Source organism: Mustela nivalis (assembly GCF_964662115.1).
Source record: "Mustela nivalis genome assembly, chromosome: X".
NCBI lineage: Eukaryota > Metazoa > Chordata > Mammalia > Carnivora > Mustelidae > Mustela > Mustela nivalis.
In genome coordinates this window covers 92111581-92127642 of record NC_139040.1, presented here as the reverse complement: position 1 = coordinate 92127642, position 16062 = coordinate 92111581, and the positions used below count along the sequence as shown (strand labels likewise).

At 40.8% G+C, this 16062-nt stretch overlaps 1 protein-coding gene across 4 annotated transcripts in view; it reads right to left on the bottom strand.

Annotated features, from left to right (window-relative positions):
* Nucleotides 1-2565, bottom strand: part of ZNF182 (zinc finger protein 182) — a 48129-nt gene extending 45564 nt beyond the window's left edge. For all 4 annotated transcript variants that reach the window (XM_082718054.1, XM_082718055.1, XM_082718057.1 and 1 more), the window contains exons 1-2: nt 2248-2565; nt 1744-1907 (exon numbers count right to left, since the gene is read on the bottom strand). The gene's annotated coding sequence lies outside the window, so the exon portion shown is untranslated. The remainder of the gene's footprint in view (nt 1-1743; nt 1908-2247) is intronic.
* Between the last annotated feature and the right edge of the window lie 13497 nt (nt 2566-16062).

Below are 16062 nucleotides of genomic sequence, written 5' to 3'. Positions count from 1 at the left end.
ATACAGTCAGGGACATCATTAATTCCCAGCCTGAAAAGGAAAAAGGCAGATCTTTGGATTGCTCCAGCTTTGCCAAAAATCCCAGATGAGAAAAAAAGCAAAGTATTGGGGGGAGGTGGGTGGGAGGATGGGTGAAATAGAGAAAAGAGATTGAGATGTACAAAGAGCTTGTTATAAATAAGTCCAGGAGAGGAAAGTACAGCATAGGGAATATCGTCCATAATACTGTGATAATGTCGTCGGGGGACAAATGGTGACCACACTTATTTCCGGTGAGCGCTCCGTAAGGTAGAGAATTGTCAAATCAATATGTTGTACGCCTGAAACTAATACAACATTGTATGTTAAATTATACTTCAATTTAAATAAATACTGGAAAATAATTTGGAGGGTATGGGGTTTACTGCTTCTTTCTTTTTTTAAGATTTTATTTATTTATTTGGCAAGGAAAGAGAGAGACAGTGAGAGAGGGAACACAAGCAGGGGGAGTGGGAGAGGGAGAAGCAGACTCCTCACTGAGCAGGGATCCTGATGCAGGGCTCAATCCCGGGACCCCGGGATCACAACCCGAGCTGAAGGCAGATGCTTAACCGACTGAGCCACTTGAATGCCCCCATTTACTGGTTATTTCTTGACCCTTAAGGTTTTATCCTTGTATTGACCCTGAACATGACAGCTGCTTGTACTGACATGGCTCTGGTTTCCTGAAGTGTCACATCCCTTTAGTTCTGGCCCAGCAGGACACCTTTGGCTGGTATGAAGATATATTTTAAGTCACACACAAAGCAATCATCTCCCTGTGATTATCACAAGATTGGTGATGAGGCTATGGCTAACCCACTACAGAATTATTTTGAAACCTCAACATCAGGAAATCTTTGCTTCTGAGGGAGTGGCTTACTTTCTCTCTATAGGTAAGATAAATAAAACAAATGAGTGCTTCTCCCCTATATGTCACAGCTTCCAAGAAGCTCAGAAAAAGAACTGTAGCTCAATGTAATTATGTAAGATCCTATGATCTACATGTATACATATCAACCTTGCTTTGGTATTACTCTATTTCCCTAATCCTAACTTTTCATGTGTTTATACATGCTCATTTTATGGCATAAATAACAATGCCAACCCCATATATAAACCTTATTATGTGTGTGCCAGGCATTGTTCTAAACACTTAATTTATAATTTTCCATTTTATTTTATTTTATTTCTTTTCAGTGTTCCAGCATTCTTTGTTAATGCACCACACCCAGTGCTCCATGCAATACGTGCCCTCCATAATACCCACCACCAGGCTTACCCAACCCCCCACCCAACACTTAACTTTTTAAAAAGATTTTATTTATTTAATTGAGAGAGAGAGAGCACAGAGGGAGAGAAGAGACAGAAGCAGACTCCCCACTGAGCACGAAGCTCAAGGCAGGGCTGGATCCTAGGATCTTGAGATCATGACCTGAGCTGAAGGCAGACACTTAACCAACTGAGGCACCCACGCGCCCCCTAAACACTTAATATTAACTCAATTGATCTTCACTAGCAATCATAAAGGCTTAGGTATCATCATCATCATTTTACAAATAGGGAAACTAAGCTACAGAGAAGTTAGAGACCTGCTTAAGTTCACAAAGCTATTATGAACATTTTTGCCCCAGAGTCTGGGCTCTCAACCACTACACATGACTGCTTCTTTGCTTCTAAGTGTTTTAACATGAGTCAGGGAGGGGAGAGCAAATAAGAACTTACCTGGAAATTAGTCATGTCTGCCTTATGGAGAGTGGCAGTGGCCTAGAAAAGCAAAGCTTTTGAGAGCGGAGAGAAGAAAAAAGTTGTAACAGCATGGAAAACTGGAAAGTTCACCAAATCATCAGGCTAGCAATCCATAAACGCCAGCTCGTTAAATGACCCTGCTGTAGGCAAGACAAAACAGAAAAGAATATCTGTTTGCCCCACAGAGCCCCATCGTTCCACAACACCGCTCTGTCACGGAATCTACAGACTTCCCAGTACTCACCCTCACCTATCACTGACTCTAAGCAACCCCCATCACCCCCAAATACCCTCATTATTCACCCCACGGACCCCAGGACGCACCCCACAGATCCCCATCCCTGACGCCAGAGACCTCCCATCACACACCCCACCCCCTTGACACCCCATCCCTCACTCCACACCCCCACTCCACAGGCCCCATCACATACCCCCAACGACTCTCACGACCCATCTCAGAGGCCCCCTCCAAGTACTCACCTGGAGACGTCGCGTCTCTACAGAGCCCGCACTCGCACGTGCCGCTCCGCCCGCAGACCCGCGCTGTCTCCCCGACGCTCTGAGCGAACCGTCCGCCCTCCATCCCCTACTCTTCCTGTTTCCCCCTGGATTCTGGCGAGCTACGCCTGGAGTTTCCCCAAATCAGTCACCAGTTCCTCCGACAACCACTCTCTCGGTCCTTTACCCAGCTCTCGTTAGAGTCCAGCTCTGTCCCTCGCATGCGCAGTGGCCCTCGCTGAAGCCGTCGGGGCCAGTAGCCAGTGGCGGCGCCCGGCGTGCCTGTTTCTGCGGTGGCCAGGCGTGAAGGCGGGGCGGGGTGTGTGGGTGTGTGTGTGTGTGTGTGTGTAAAGAAATGGCCGCGCCGATAAACCGGTTTGTCAGGGAGCAGACATCTTTCGAAGGTGCCAATTCCGTACAGCGGAGATAGGTGTCTCTGAAAGTTCAGAAGAGATGAGATTTCGGGAGGACTTTGAAAACTTGCCATGACTGAAGCCCTAGATGCAAAGGCTAGTGATGGGAGAGTTTTGCGCATGGTTGCGGGTGTGATGGGAACTGATCTGTACCAACGTAGGGCTGAGGACGAGACCACCGCCTCCGTGGGAAGATACCACGGCGCGGTGGGGGTGAGGAGACAGGGAGTATTACAGATATACCCCGGAACTATTAGTGGGAAGAAGGGAAGCAAACTGGGAATGATCCCTTCCTCTACCACTGGGGCAATAGAGAGAAAGTGTCGGGGTGCAAGAACATAACACCGGGGAGATGGGGGCGTGGAGAACCGGGGAATACAGTCCTTCTGATAGATACGATTCAGCTAGCCGTCCTCTTTGGGAGATACCACTAGTGCAGATGGGGGAAATTCTGTCCTCGCAGAAAGAGACAGGTGAAGAAAGTGACAAGGGTAAACAGAATTACAAGGAGAGCCAAAGACAGAATCCTGGGAGGATTGGGACAACCGGGAGGTCTTAGTTATGATGAGGGAGCAGGAGGCTGGCTGAGGACAAAGCAAAAGCTAGCACCTTGCACCCCCTCTCCACCCGCTCCCCTCCCTCCATAATATGTGTGACATTCCTCAGGCACCCCTGGCTGCCCTAAAAGAAAAACAAATAGTTAACTTGCAGAGAACACAATCCTGCAAGACAGGAGTCTCCCTTGGTTTACAAATGCTCTAGAAATTTACAACAAGGAAGTTATCTTATCAATATCCCAATTTCCAGAGACACATAACTCAGTTCCTCAAGCCCTAACATCAGCCTTCCCTCCATAAACAAAACTGAAGGAGGCTGAGGTAGAAGGAAATGTAAATAAAGTTAAATTTCTTCTAAACCTAAATCTCACTAATAGGAGGAATGTGACATTCCACCAGGAAACTCCCAATTGTCTTCATGTTAGTGCCCCATTAGAGGGGGAAATGGCCTTGGCTTGATAATAACCAGGCCTTCAATATCCTGACTATCTTCTTTACCCTGATAGCCCTTCTGAACACCCCCTTGTCCTCACCTACCCAGCTCCTGTGTTTATAATCAGCCACTCCTCAGGATAGCGGGGCAGCAGCTCTTTCTGCCCACGGGTCCTGCCCCCGTACTTTAATAAACCACCATTTTGCACCAAAGATGTCTCAAGAATTCTTTCTTAGTCATCGGCTCCGGACCTCACCCCACCGTACCTCACCTAGGTTCTAGAACTTCATCAGTTAGAGACTAAATAAGAATCTGAACCTGACAGTGATCTGCCAAGCCCACATTCCATCCCACTTCTAGGCATCTGCCCCCAGAAAGTTGCGGGAGGGTCGAGATGCCAGGGTCCAAGTCCTGTAGTCCCAGGTCCCTGGCCTCTGGGCCTTAGTAACCTATGGAGGAACAACCAGGACAGTGTGCTCAGATTCTGGACCTTAAACACTCTACCCTATTAATCACACTCTACCACTTAGTCATGTGAAAGTCAAAATGTACATGATAATTAAGGAGATGATTTTTTTTTCCAGGCTATTGCAATGGGGAAAACCCATTAACAAGGAACATCTCAAAGGCAAGAAAAGGGACCTGGGGTTTTATAGAGTGTTAAGTAACAAAACTTAACCAAGTAAATTTGAAAATCTAATTGGTTTTGTTAAATGGTTCATGAATCGGCAAGAAGCCACCCCCTCCCCCACCAAGTAGAGAGGTGCACTAAGGAGTTGTAAAAAAATGGCACATTTGTATGGGGTGCCTGGGTGGCTCAGTGGGTTAAGTCGCTGCCTTCGGCTCAGATCATGATCTCAGGATCTTGGGATCGAGTCCCACATCGGGCTCTCTGCTCGGCGGGGAGCCTGCTTCTCTCTCTCTCTCTCTCTGCCTGCCTCTCTACCTACCTGTGATCTCTCTCTGTCAAATAAATAAATAAAATCTTAAAAAAAAATGGCACATTTGTACAAAAGGATGAGGGCAAGAAAGTTATTAACAAAAGAAAAGGATCGTTTCAGGCCAGGCCTCACTCTAGGGGGAAAAGCAAGGTGCCTTTTTTTTTTTTAAACAAACATATAATATATTATTTATTTCAGGGGTACAGTTCTGTGATTCAGCAGTCTTACACAATTCACAGCACTCACCATAGCACATACTCTCCCCAGTGTCCATCACCCAGCCACCTCTCCCTCCCTCCCCTCTCCCCTTCAGCAACCCTCAGTTTGTTTCCTGAGATTTAGAGTCTCTTATGGTTTGCCTCCTTCTCTAGTTTCATCTTGTTTCATTTTTCCCTCCCTTCCCCTATGATCTTCTGTCCTGTTTCTCAAATTCCTCATATCGGTGAGATCATATGATAATTGCCTTTCTCTGATTGATTTGTTTCGCTTAGTCTAATATCCTCTAGTTCCATCCACGTCGTTGCAAATGGCGCGATTTCGGTTTTTGATGGCTGCATAATATTCCATATACCACATCTTTATCTATTCATCTGTTGATGGACATCTAGGTTCTTTCCACAGTTTGGCTATTGTGGACATTGTTGCTATAAACATTCAGGTGCACGTGCCCCTTCGGGTCACTACATTCTTATCTTTAGGGTAAATACCCAGTAGTGCAATAAAAGCAAGATGTCTTATCCTACAGATTACCTCGTCTTTTTTGGGAGTGGTAAGGAAAGGGCTCAAGTGGCAGATTCACTGATGTGGATTGAAAAATTCCTGGCTGTCTGGTTAAGACTATACTTCTTCAGGAGGTTGGAACTGCAATTAGATTATGTCTTCAGGGGATGCAAAAATGCAGATTGAAAGGGATAAATGCACCCCAATGTTTATAGCAACATTATCAACAAAAGCCAAACTATGGGAAGAGACCAAACATCCATCAACTGATGAATGGTAAAGAAGATGTGGTATATGTATGTGTGTATAATATATATGTGTGTGTGTGTGTGTGAGATATACATATCACACACACACATAGATATAGATAGATGTATCTATATGGTGGACTATTACTCAATCCTCAAAAAGAATGAAATCTTGCCATTTGCAACAGCATGGATGGAGCTAGAGTATATTATGCTAAGTGAAACAAGTCAGTCAGAAAAAGACAAATACCATATGATCTCCATCACATGTGGAATTTAAGAAAGAAAACAGATGAACAAAGGGGAAGGAGGAAAAAAAATAAGGAGGGAGGGAAACTGCTGTGACTCCTAATGATAGAGAACAAACTGAGGGTTGACGGAGGGAGATGGGTGGGGGATGGGCTAGCTGGGTGATGCGGATTAAAGAGGGCACTTGTGAGAAGCCCTGGGTGTTGTAAGTGATGAATCACTGAATTCTACTCCAGAAGCCAATATCACACTGTATGTTAACAAAATGTAAATAATTTTAAAAAGATTATGTCTTTGGGAATATATTTGGGAATTCAGTCTAAGTGACACCATTTTGAACTTATTTTTTTTTTAACATGAGGCATATTTAAAAAAAAAAAAGTCATCCTTGAATCAGGAAGGACAGAGACAGGTCTTACCTTGGAATATGCAAAGGCATTGGGAATTGCTATGAACTGAATTGTGTCCCCTTCAAAACACATACATTGAAGACCTGGCCCCCAAAATGATGATATTTGGAGATGAGACCTTTGGGAGGTTAAAGTTAGATGAGATCATACAGGGGGGCCCAGATTGGATGCCACACAACAAAGAGGTCATGTGGGGACACACTGAGAAGGTGGTTCTCAGAAATCCTGAAAGAGAGTTCTCTCCAGGAATCAAATCAGCTGGTGCCTATGTCTTGGACTTCCCAGCTTCCAGAACTGTAAGAAACTAAATTCTATTTTTAAGTTCCTCAGTCTGTGCTATTTTGTTATGGCAGCTCGAGCTAATACTGGGAACTTTGTGGTTCTCCATTTCCTGGAACACGAATGAGTGGGGGTATTTCTTCTCCATCAGTGCTTTCCAGAAGAACAGGACTCATTCAGCTATAAAGTCTGAAACTGCCAGGCCCCTCCATTCCAGCTCACCTTTGTCCCTCCTGGCTCCCGTTCCTTCCTACTCTATCAATCATTCAAATCTATTCCCTCCCACTGTGTCCCAGATTTCCCCATTGGGTCCCACTGTTTACTCACTTCGCATTCACTCTGCTTTGTGGCCACCAGTCACCCATACTGTACCCCATATTAACACCTTTAAAAAACGTCCCACAAACAACATTCTAGTGCAGAAGCACAGAAACAAACAGAAAAATCATTTTCCCAATTAAACATGCCTAGCTGTCCAGGTAGTGGTGATGTTTTCAGCTTGATATGGTTTAAGATGCTAGTGACTTTGATACAGTATAAATACATGTGTGATCTCATGTGCAATTCCTTACACACCTAGCTTCGTTCTTCCCTATTGTCTCCTCTTGGAGTTATACCTGATTTTATTACCAGTTTTTATTCAAACCCATCGAGGGATAAGATAATTCTGATTATGTTTCTTGGCCAGGAATCACTTGATCCTAAAGGTCTTGTGAGAAGACATGACGAAGAACAAAATCAATTGCACATGCCACAATAGCAGGGAAAGGGAGAGAGAATGAACCCCTTTTTTATCACAATAAAATACATAGAACATGGAATTTATTATTTTTACCATTTTAAAGTGTACAATTCAGTGTCATTTAGTACATTCCCAATGGTCTGCAACCATGACCACTATCTAGCTACCGACTAACCTTATCACTCTGAAATGAAACTCTACCCATAAAGCAGTCATCCCTATTCTCCCCTGTGCCTTCAGTTCATGCTTCCCACTAATCTGTTTTCTGTCTCTATGGATTTGCCAGTTTGGGATTTTCATATAAATAGAATCATATACTATGTGGTATTTTGCATCTGGCTTCCTTCACTGAGCATAATGGCCTCAAGATATATCCATGTGGGGTCATGTATCAGTAATCATTCTCCTTTATGGCTAAATACTCTATTGTAGGGATAGACCACATTTGGTTTGTCCATTCATCAGTTGGTAGACATTTGGGTTGTGTCTACCTTCTGGCTATTGCGAATACTGCTACTATGAACATTTGTGTAAAAATTTTTGTTTGGACACCTGTTTTCAATTTTATTGTGTATATACCTAGGAGTAGGCTTGCTGGACCATATGGTATTTCTATGTTTAACTACTTAAGGAACTACCAAACTGTTTTTCACTATGGCTACACTATTTTACATTCCTTCCAGCAATGTAGGAGGGTTCCAATTTCTCCACATCCTGCCCAACACTTTCATTTTCTATTTGTTTTTATTACAGCCATACCAGGAGGTATGAAGTGCTATCTCATTGTGGTTTTGATCTGCATTTCCCTGGTGACTAATGATGGTAAGAATATTTTCATGTGTTTATGGGCCATGTGTATATCATCTTTGGGGAAATGTCCTTTCAAATCCTTTGCCCAGTTTTTAAATCTTTTTTTTTTTTTTTAAGTAGGCTCCATGCCCAACATGGGGCTTGAACCCATGACCCTGAAATCAAGAGTCACATGCTCCACTGATTAAACCAGCCAGGCACTTTTGCCCATTTTTTCAAAATGGACTTTTGTCTTTTTATTGTTCACTTGTAAGAGTTCTTTATATATTTTGGATACTAAACCATTATCAGATATCTGATTAGTAATACTTTCTTCCATTCTCTAAGTTGTCTTTTTACTCTCCTGATAATGTCCTTTGATATACAGAAGTTTTCAATCTTGATGAATTCCAACTTACCTACCATTTCTTCATTGCTGATACTTTTGGTGTCATATCTCAGAAGCTACTGCCAAATCCAAGGTCATGAAGATTGACCACTATATTTTTGTTAAAGAATTTTATACTTTTAGTTCTTCTAGTTAGGTCTTTGATACACTTTGAGCTAATTTTTATATGTGATGTTTGGTCAGGATCCAACTGCCTTCTTGTGTATGTGGACATCCAGTTGTCCTCGCACATTGTTGAAGAGACTGCTCTTCCCCCCACCTAACTGTCTTGTCACACTTGTTGAAATCAATTGACTGACTGTATGTGGGTGGGTTTGTTTCTGGACTTTCAGTTTTATTCCACTGATTATAATATATATATATATATATATATATATATATATATATATCTCCTTATGCCAGTACCACACTGTTTCAATTACTGTATCTTTGTGATAAGATTTGAAATAAGGAAGTGGGAGTTCTCTAATTTTGTTCTTTTTCAAAAATGTCTTGGCTAGTTGGGACTCCTTGCAATTCCATATAAATTTTAGGATCTGCTTCTCCATTTCTGCAAAAAAAAAAGCCATTGGAATTTTGATAAGGATTACATTAAATGTGTACATTGCTTTGAGAAGTATTGCCATCTTCACAATGTTAAATTTTCCAAACCATGAACGCTGGATGTCTTTCCATTATTTAAGTCTCTTTCAGGGCGCCTGGGTGGCTCAGTGGGTTGAGCCGCTGCCTTCGGCTCAGGTCATGATCTCAGAGTCCTGGGATCGAGTCCCACATCGGGCTTTCTGCTCGGCGGAGAGCCTGCTTCCCTCTCTCTCTCTCTGCCAGCCTCTCCATCTACTTGTGATTTCTCTCTGTCAAATAAATAAATAAAATCTTTAAAAAAAAAAAAAGTCTCTTTCATTTCTTTTACTGATGTTTTAAACTTTTCAGTGCACAAGTCTTGCACCTGCTTAGTTAAATTTATTTCTAAGTGGGGCGCCTGGGTGGCTCAGTGGATTAAGCCGCTGTCTTCGGCTCAGGTCATGATCTCAGTGTCCTGGGATCGAGCCCCGCATCGGGCTCTTAGCTCAGCGGGAGCCTGCTTCCTCCTCTCTCTCTGCCTGACTCTCCGCCTACTTGTGATCTTTCTCTCTGTCAAATAAATTAATAAAATCTTTAAAAATAAATAAATAAATAAATAAATTTATTTCTAAGTATTTTATTCTTTTGGGTCCTATTAGAAATAGAATTGATTTCTTGATTTCCTTTTCAGATTGTTCATTACCAGTGTATAGAAATACAAGTGCTTTCGTGTGTTGATCTTCTATTCTGCCACTTTGCTGAATTCAGTTATGAACTGTAATAGTTTTTTGTGGATTCTCTAGGATTTTATATATATAATATTATCTGGGAACAGAAATCGCTTTATTTCTGTTCCAATTTGAGTGCCTTTGATTTCTTTTTCTTTTTTTTTTCTTTTTTTTTTAAGATTTTATTTATTTATCTGACAGAGAGAGATCACAAGTAGGCAGAGAGGCAGGCAGAGAGGGAGGAGGAAGCAGGCTCCTCCTGATGCGGGGCTCAATCCCAGGACCCTGGGATCATGACCTGAGCTGAAGGCAGAGGCTTTAACCCACTGAGCCACCCAGGCGCCCCTGATTTCTTTTTCTTGACTGAAAATTGTTCTGGCTAGGACTCTGAGTACAATGTTTAATAGAAGTGGAAAAAGTCTACGGACTCTGAAAAACAATCTGAGGGTTTTGAAGGGGTGGGGGGTGGGAGGTTGGGGGAACCAGGTGGTGGGTATTAGAGAGGGCACGTATTGCATGGAGCACTGGGTGTGGTGCAAAAACAATGAATACTGTTACACTGAAAAAAAAAATAAATAAATTAAAAAAAAAAAAGCGGCAAAAGTGGGCCTCCTTGTCTTGTTCCTGATCTTAAGGAAATGCTTTTGTTCTTTCAGTATTGAGTATGATGTTAGCTATGGGTTTCCCATAAATGCCTTTTATCAGATTGAGGAAGTTCCCTTCTATTCCTAATTTGTTGAATGTTTTTTCATGAAAGGATGTTGGATTTTTGTCAAGTCTCTTTTCTTGCATCAATGAGATGACATATTCTCATTAACATGTGGTCCAAGACACTTTCTAATTTCTACTGTGATTTCTTCCTGATCCATGAGTTATTTACAAGTGTGTGACTTATCTTCACATATTTGAGGGTTTTCTAGTTATCTGTTATAGATATATAATTTAATTCCATTGTATCTGTATGGTTAAACTTCATCCCTTGAAATTTGTTGGGACTTTCTTTGTATACCAGCATGAGATCTATTTGGGTAAATATTCTTTGTGTATCAGAAAAGAATGTGAATTCTTCAGTTGCAGGGCATGGTGTTGTCCATGTACCAATTAGATGAAATTCTTTAATTGTGTTTCTCTGATTATGTCAGAATATTATTTATATCATTTTTATATATAAATTATTTTATATACTTCATTTCTGAAATTTTTATATCATTTTATATCATTTATGATTTCTTTCTGCTAGTTCCATCACTGAGAGAGATGGGTTAAAGTCCCTAACTTTGTTGGGGATTTGTCTATTTCTCCTTTTAATTCTATCAACTTTCACTTTATATATTTTGAACCTATATGATTAGGTGGTATAATAGGCAGAATAATGGAGACCCAAAGATACCCTGCCCTCATTCCCAGCAACTGAGTGATGAGTTGTCATATACATGAATATGTTGTCACATGACAAAATGGATTTTACAGATATAATTAAGATTTTAATCAGTTTATCTTAATGTAAAGAGATTATCCTGGATTACCCAAATGGGCCTGGTATCATTACATGAGCCTTTAAAAGCAGATGTTGGGGCGCCTGGGTGGCTCAGTGGGTTAAGCCGCTGCCTTTGGCTCAGGTCATGATCTCAGGGTCCTGGGATCGAGGCCCGCATAGGGCTCTCTGCTCAGCAGGGAGCCTGCTTCCCTCTCTCTCTCTCTCTACCTGCCTCTCCATCTACTTGTGATTTCTCTCTGTCAAATAAATAAATAAAATCTTTAAAATAAATAAAAAAATAAATTAATAAATAAATAAAAGCAGATGTTGGGGGACGGAGGCAGGAAGATGGCAGCAGAGTAGAAGGACCCTAGGCTTGCCTCATCCCAAAGACAAAACTAGATGACTACCAAATCATCCTAAACACCTCAGAAGTCAACCTAAAGACTGACAGAATGAACTCCACAACTAAGAGGAGAGAAGAGGCCACCTTGAAGAATGTGTTTGGGGACACAGGGATCATGGATGCTGCAGAGGGAAGGGAACGATGGTCACAGAGAAAGCCAAGAGAGAGAAGAACACAAAAGGAGGTTTCCCCAAAGCCATTGGCTTGGGAAACAAGAGGGACTATATTTCATGAGTTCTTGCAACCAGTTATCAAAACAGAAATGGGAGAAAATAGAAAATTTGAACAGAGCAATAACCAGCAAAGAAATTGAATGAGTAATCAAAAAACTCCCCACAAATAAAATCCAGGACCAGATGGCTTCACGGGCAAATTCTACCAAATATTTTTAAAAGGATTAATACCTATTCTTCTCAAACTATTCCAAAAAATAGAAAAGGAAGGGAAACTTCCAAATGTCATTCTATATTACCCTGATACCAAAACCAGATAAAAACCCCACTAAAAAAGAGAATAGACCAATATCCCTGATGAACATAATTGCAAAAATTCTCAGTAAAGTACTAGCAAACCAAATCCAGCAATACATTAAAAAAAAAAAAATCATTCATCCCGATCAAGTGGAATTTATTCCTGAGTTGCAAGAGTGGTTCAAAATTCATATATCAAGCAATGTGATATATCTCATTAATAAAAGATAAGAACCATATGATCATTTTAATAGATGCAGAAAAAACTTTTGACAATGTACAACATCAATTCATGATAGAAACCCTCAACAAAGCAGGTTTAGAGGGAATATATACCTCAAAGTAATAAAGGCCATATATGAAAAACCCACAGTTAACATCATACTCAATGAGGAAAAACTGAGAGCTTCTCCTCTACAGTCAGGAGCAAGGCAGGGATATCCACTCTCACCACTTTTAGTCATTGCAATCAGACAACAAAAAGTCCTAGTCCTAGTCATTGCAATCACACAACAAAAAGAAAAGTCATCCAAATTGGCAAGGAAGAAGTAAAATTTTTACTATTTACAGATGATTGGATATTATATATAGAAAGCCCAAAGACTCCATCAAAAAACTTCTAGAACTGATGCACAAATTCAGTAAAGTCACAGGATACAAAATCAGTGTACAGAAATCTGTTACATTTTGATATACCAATAATGAAGCAACAGAAAGAGAAAATTAAGGAATCAGTCCTACTTATAACTGAACCAAAAACAATAGGATACCTAGGCATAAATCTAGCCAAAGAGGTGAAAGACCTGTACTCTGAAAACTATAAAACACTGATAAAAGAAATTGAAGATGGGGCACCTGGGTGGCTCTGTCAGTTGAGCATCTGAGTCTTACTTTCAGCTCAGGTCATGATCTCAAGGTGGTGAGTTCAAGCCCTGTGTCAGGCTCTGCCCTCAGTGGGGAGTCTGTTTGAGATTCTCTGCCACTGCCTCTCCCTCTGCCCCTCCTCTGACTTGCTTGTTCTTTCTCTCTCTCTCTCAAATAAATAAATAAATAAATCTTTTTTCAAAAAGGAAATTAGAGATGACACAAGACATGGAAAGACATTCTGTGCTCATGGATTAGAAAAACAAATATTGTTAAAATGTCTATACTACACAAAGCTCACCAATCCCCACCAATATGCCAAATACCACGTTTAATGCAATCCCCACCAATATGCCAAATACCAAGAGCATTTCTCACAGAGCTAGAATAAACAATCCTAAAATTTGTATGGAACCACAAAAGACTCCAAATAGTCAAAGCAACCCTGAAAAAGAAAAGCAAAGCTGGAGGCATCACAATTCTGGACTTCAAGTTATAATTCAAAGCTGTGGTGATCAAAAACAGTATGGCACTGGTACAAATAAAGACACATAGATCCATGGAACAGAATAGAAAACCCAGAAATTAATCTACAACTATATGGTCAATTAATCTTTGACAAAGCAGGAAAGAATTTCCAATGGGGGAAAAAATGTCTCTGCAACAAATGATGCTGGGAAAAGTGGACAGCAGCAAACAAAAGAATGAAATTGCACCACTTACTTACACCATACACAAAAATAAATTCAACATGGATTAAAGACTTAAATGTGAGACCTGAAACCACAAAAATCCTAGAAGATAACATAGGCAGTAACTTCTTTGACATCAGCCATAGCAACTTCTTTCTAGCTTGTTTCCTGAGGCAAGGGAAACAAAAAGAAACTACTGAGACTATATCAATATAAAAAGCTTCTGCACAACAAAGAAAACCATCAACAAAACTAAAAGACAACTTACAGAATAGGAGAAGATATTTGCAAATAACATGTCTGATAAAAGGTTAGTATCCAAAATATATAAAGAACATATAAGACTCAACACCCGACAAATTAATAATCCAATTAAAAAATAGGCAGAAAGCGGTGCCTGGGTGGCTCAGTGGGTTAAAGCCTCTGCCTTCGGCTCAGGTCATGATCTCAGGGTCCTGGGATCAAGCCCCGCATCAGGCTCTCTGTGCTTCCCCCTCTCTCTCTGCCTGCCTCTCTGCATACTTATGATCTCTCTGTCAGATAAATAAAATCTTTGAAAAAATAGGTAGAAGATAGGAATGACATTTTTCAAAAGAAGACATCCAGATGGCCAACAGACACATGAAAAAGTGCTCACCACTTATCATGAGAGAAATGCAAGTCAAAACTACAATGAGTTGTCAACTCACTCCTGTCAGAATGGCTGAAATCAATAATACAAGAAACTACGGATGTTAGCAAGGAAGTGAAGAAGGGGGAACACTCTTGCACTGTTGGTGGGAATGCAAACTGATGTAGCCACCATGGAAAACAATATGGAGGTTCCTCCAAAAGTTAAAAATAGAACTACCCTATGATCCAGCAATCACACTACTATGTATTTACCCAAAGATTACAAGAACACTAATTCAAAGGGATACCCCCAATGTTTAGAGCAGCATTACCTACAATGACCAAATTATGGAAGCAGCCCAAGTGTCCATCAATCGATGAGTAGATAAAGAAGAAGTGGTATGTGCACATATGTGTGTGTGTGTGTGCGCACGCGCGCGCGCACACACACACACACACACACACACACACACACACACGGATATTACTCAGCCAAAAAAGGGAAGAAATCTTGCCATTGGTAACAACATGGATGGGGCTAGAGAGTATAATGCTAACTAAAAGAAGTCAGCCACAGAAAGACAAATACAACATGATTTTACTCTTTTATATGGAATTTAAGAAACAAAACAAATGAGCAAAGGTAAAAAAGAAAGAGCAAACCAAGAAGCAAACTCTTAACTCTAGAGAACACACTGATGGTTGCTAGAGGGCAGGTCAGGGGGATGTGTGAAATAGGTGATGGGCATGAAGGCATGCACTTGTGATGAGCCCTGGGTATTGGATGGAAGTGTCGAATCACTGTATTATACACTCAAAATTAATACAACATTGTATGTTAACTAATGGGAATTTAAACGAAAACTTTATTTAAAAGCAGATGTTGGGTAGTGGAAAAGTAAGGCAGTAAGGAAAGTCAAAGATTTAGAGCTCATAACGAAGTTGACCTGGCTGTTGTCGGCTTAAGGATGGAGGGGGGCAGGGGAAAAAGAACTGAATTCAGACAACAAACTGACTTCAAAAGTAGATTCTGTCCCAGGGCCTCCAGAAAGGAACACAGCCTTGACAGCACCATAATTTCAACCTTAAGAGCCCCAAAGAAGAGAACCCAACTGAGGTGCATGTTGCTTGGAATTGTAACCCTGTAGAAACTGGGAAGTGATAAATGGTTATTGTTTAAAAAAATGAATAACACAGGTAGATTAAAAAGTTAGGATTGTTATATTTTCCCTTGAATTGACCCTTTTATTATTATGAAATTTCCCTCTCTATCTCTACCAATATTTCTTCTACTTGACAGCCTACTTTGGTATTGGTGTAGCTCCAACAGCTTTCTATCAGTGTTTTCATGGCATATCTTTGCCCTCCCTTTTATGTTCAAGCTTTCTCCACTTCTTCATTCCTTTCTATAATTCTCGATTCCATTTGGGATCAGATTCAGTAATTCCCTTTAGTATTTCTAGCAGTACAAGTCTACTGCTGATCAATTCTCATAGCTTTGTATGTAGAGGGCTTTATTTCACCTGATTTTTTTTTTGACTACTGGTATAGATTGGATGTAGAATTTTTGGTTGACAGATTTATTTGCTTTCAGCAGGGCAACAAATGGTCCATATGAAGAGATAACATTTTTACACCTTCCAATATAAAAATACCTACCACTCTGGTCTCTGAACACTCTGTTCTTCCCCTTAGGGCCTTTCTAAGCAGGAGTAGAAAGTGATACGGTCCCTACTGAGATGTTTGTTTACACTATGCTATAGAGACTTAATTCATAAGGCCTGGGCTTCCCAAACC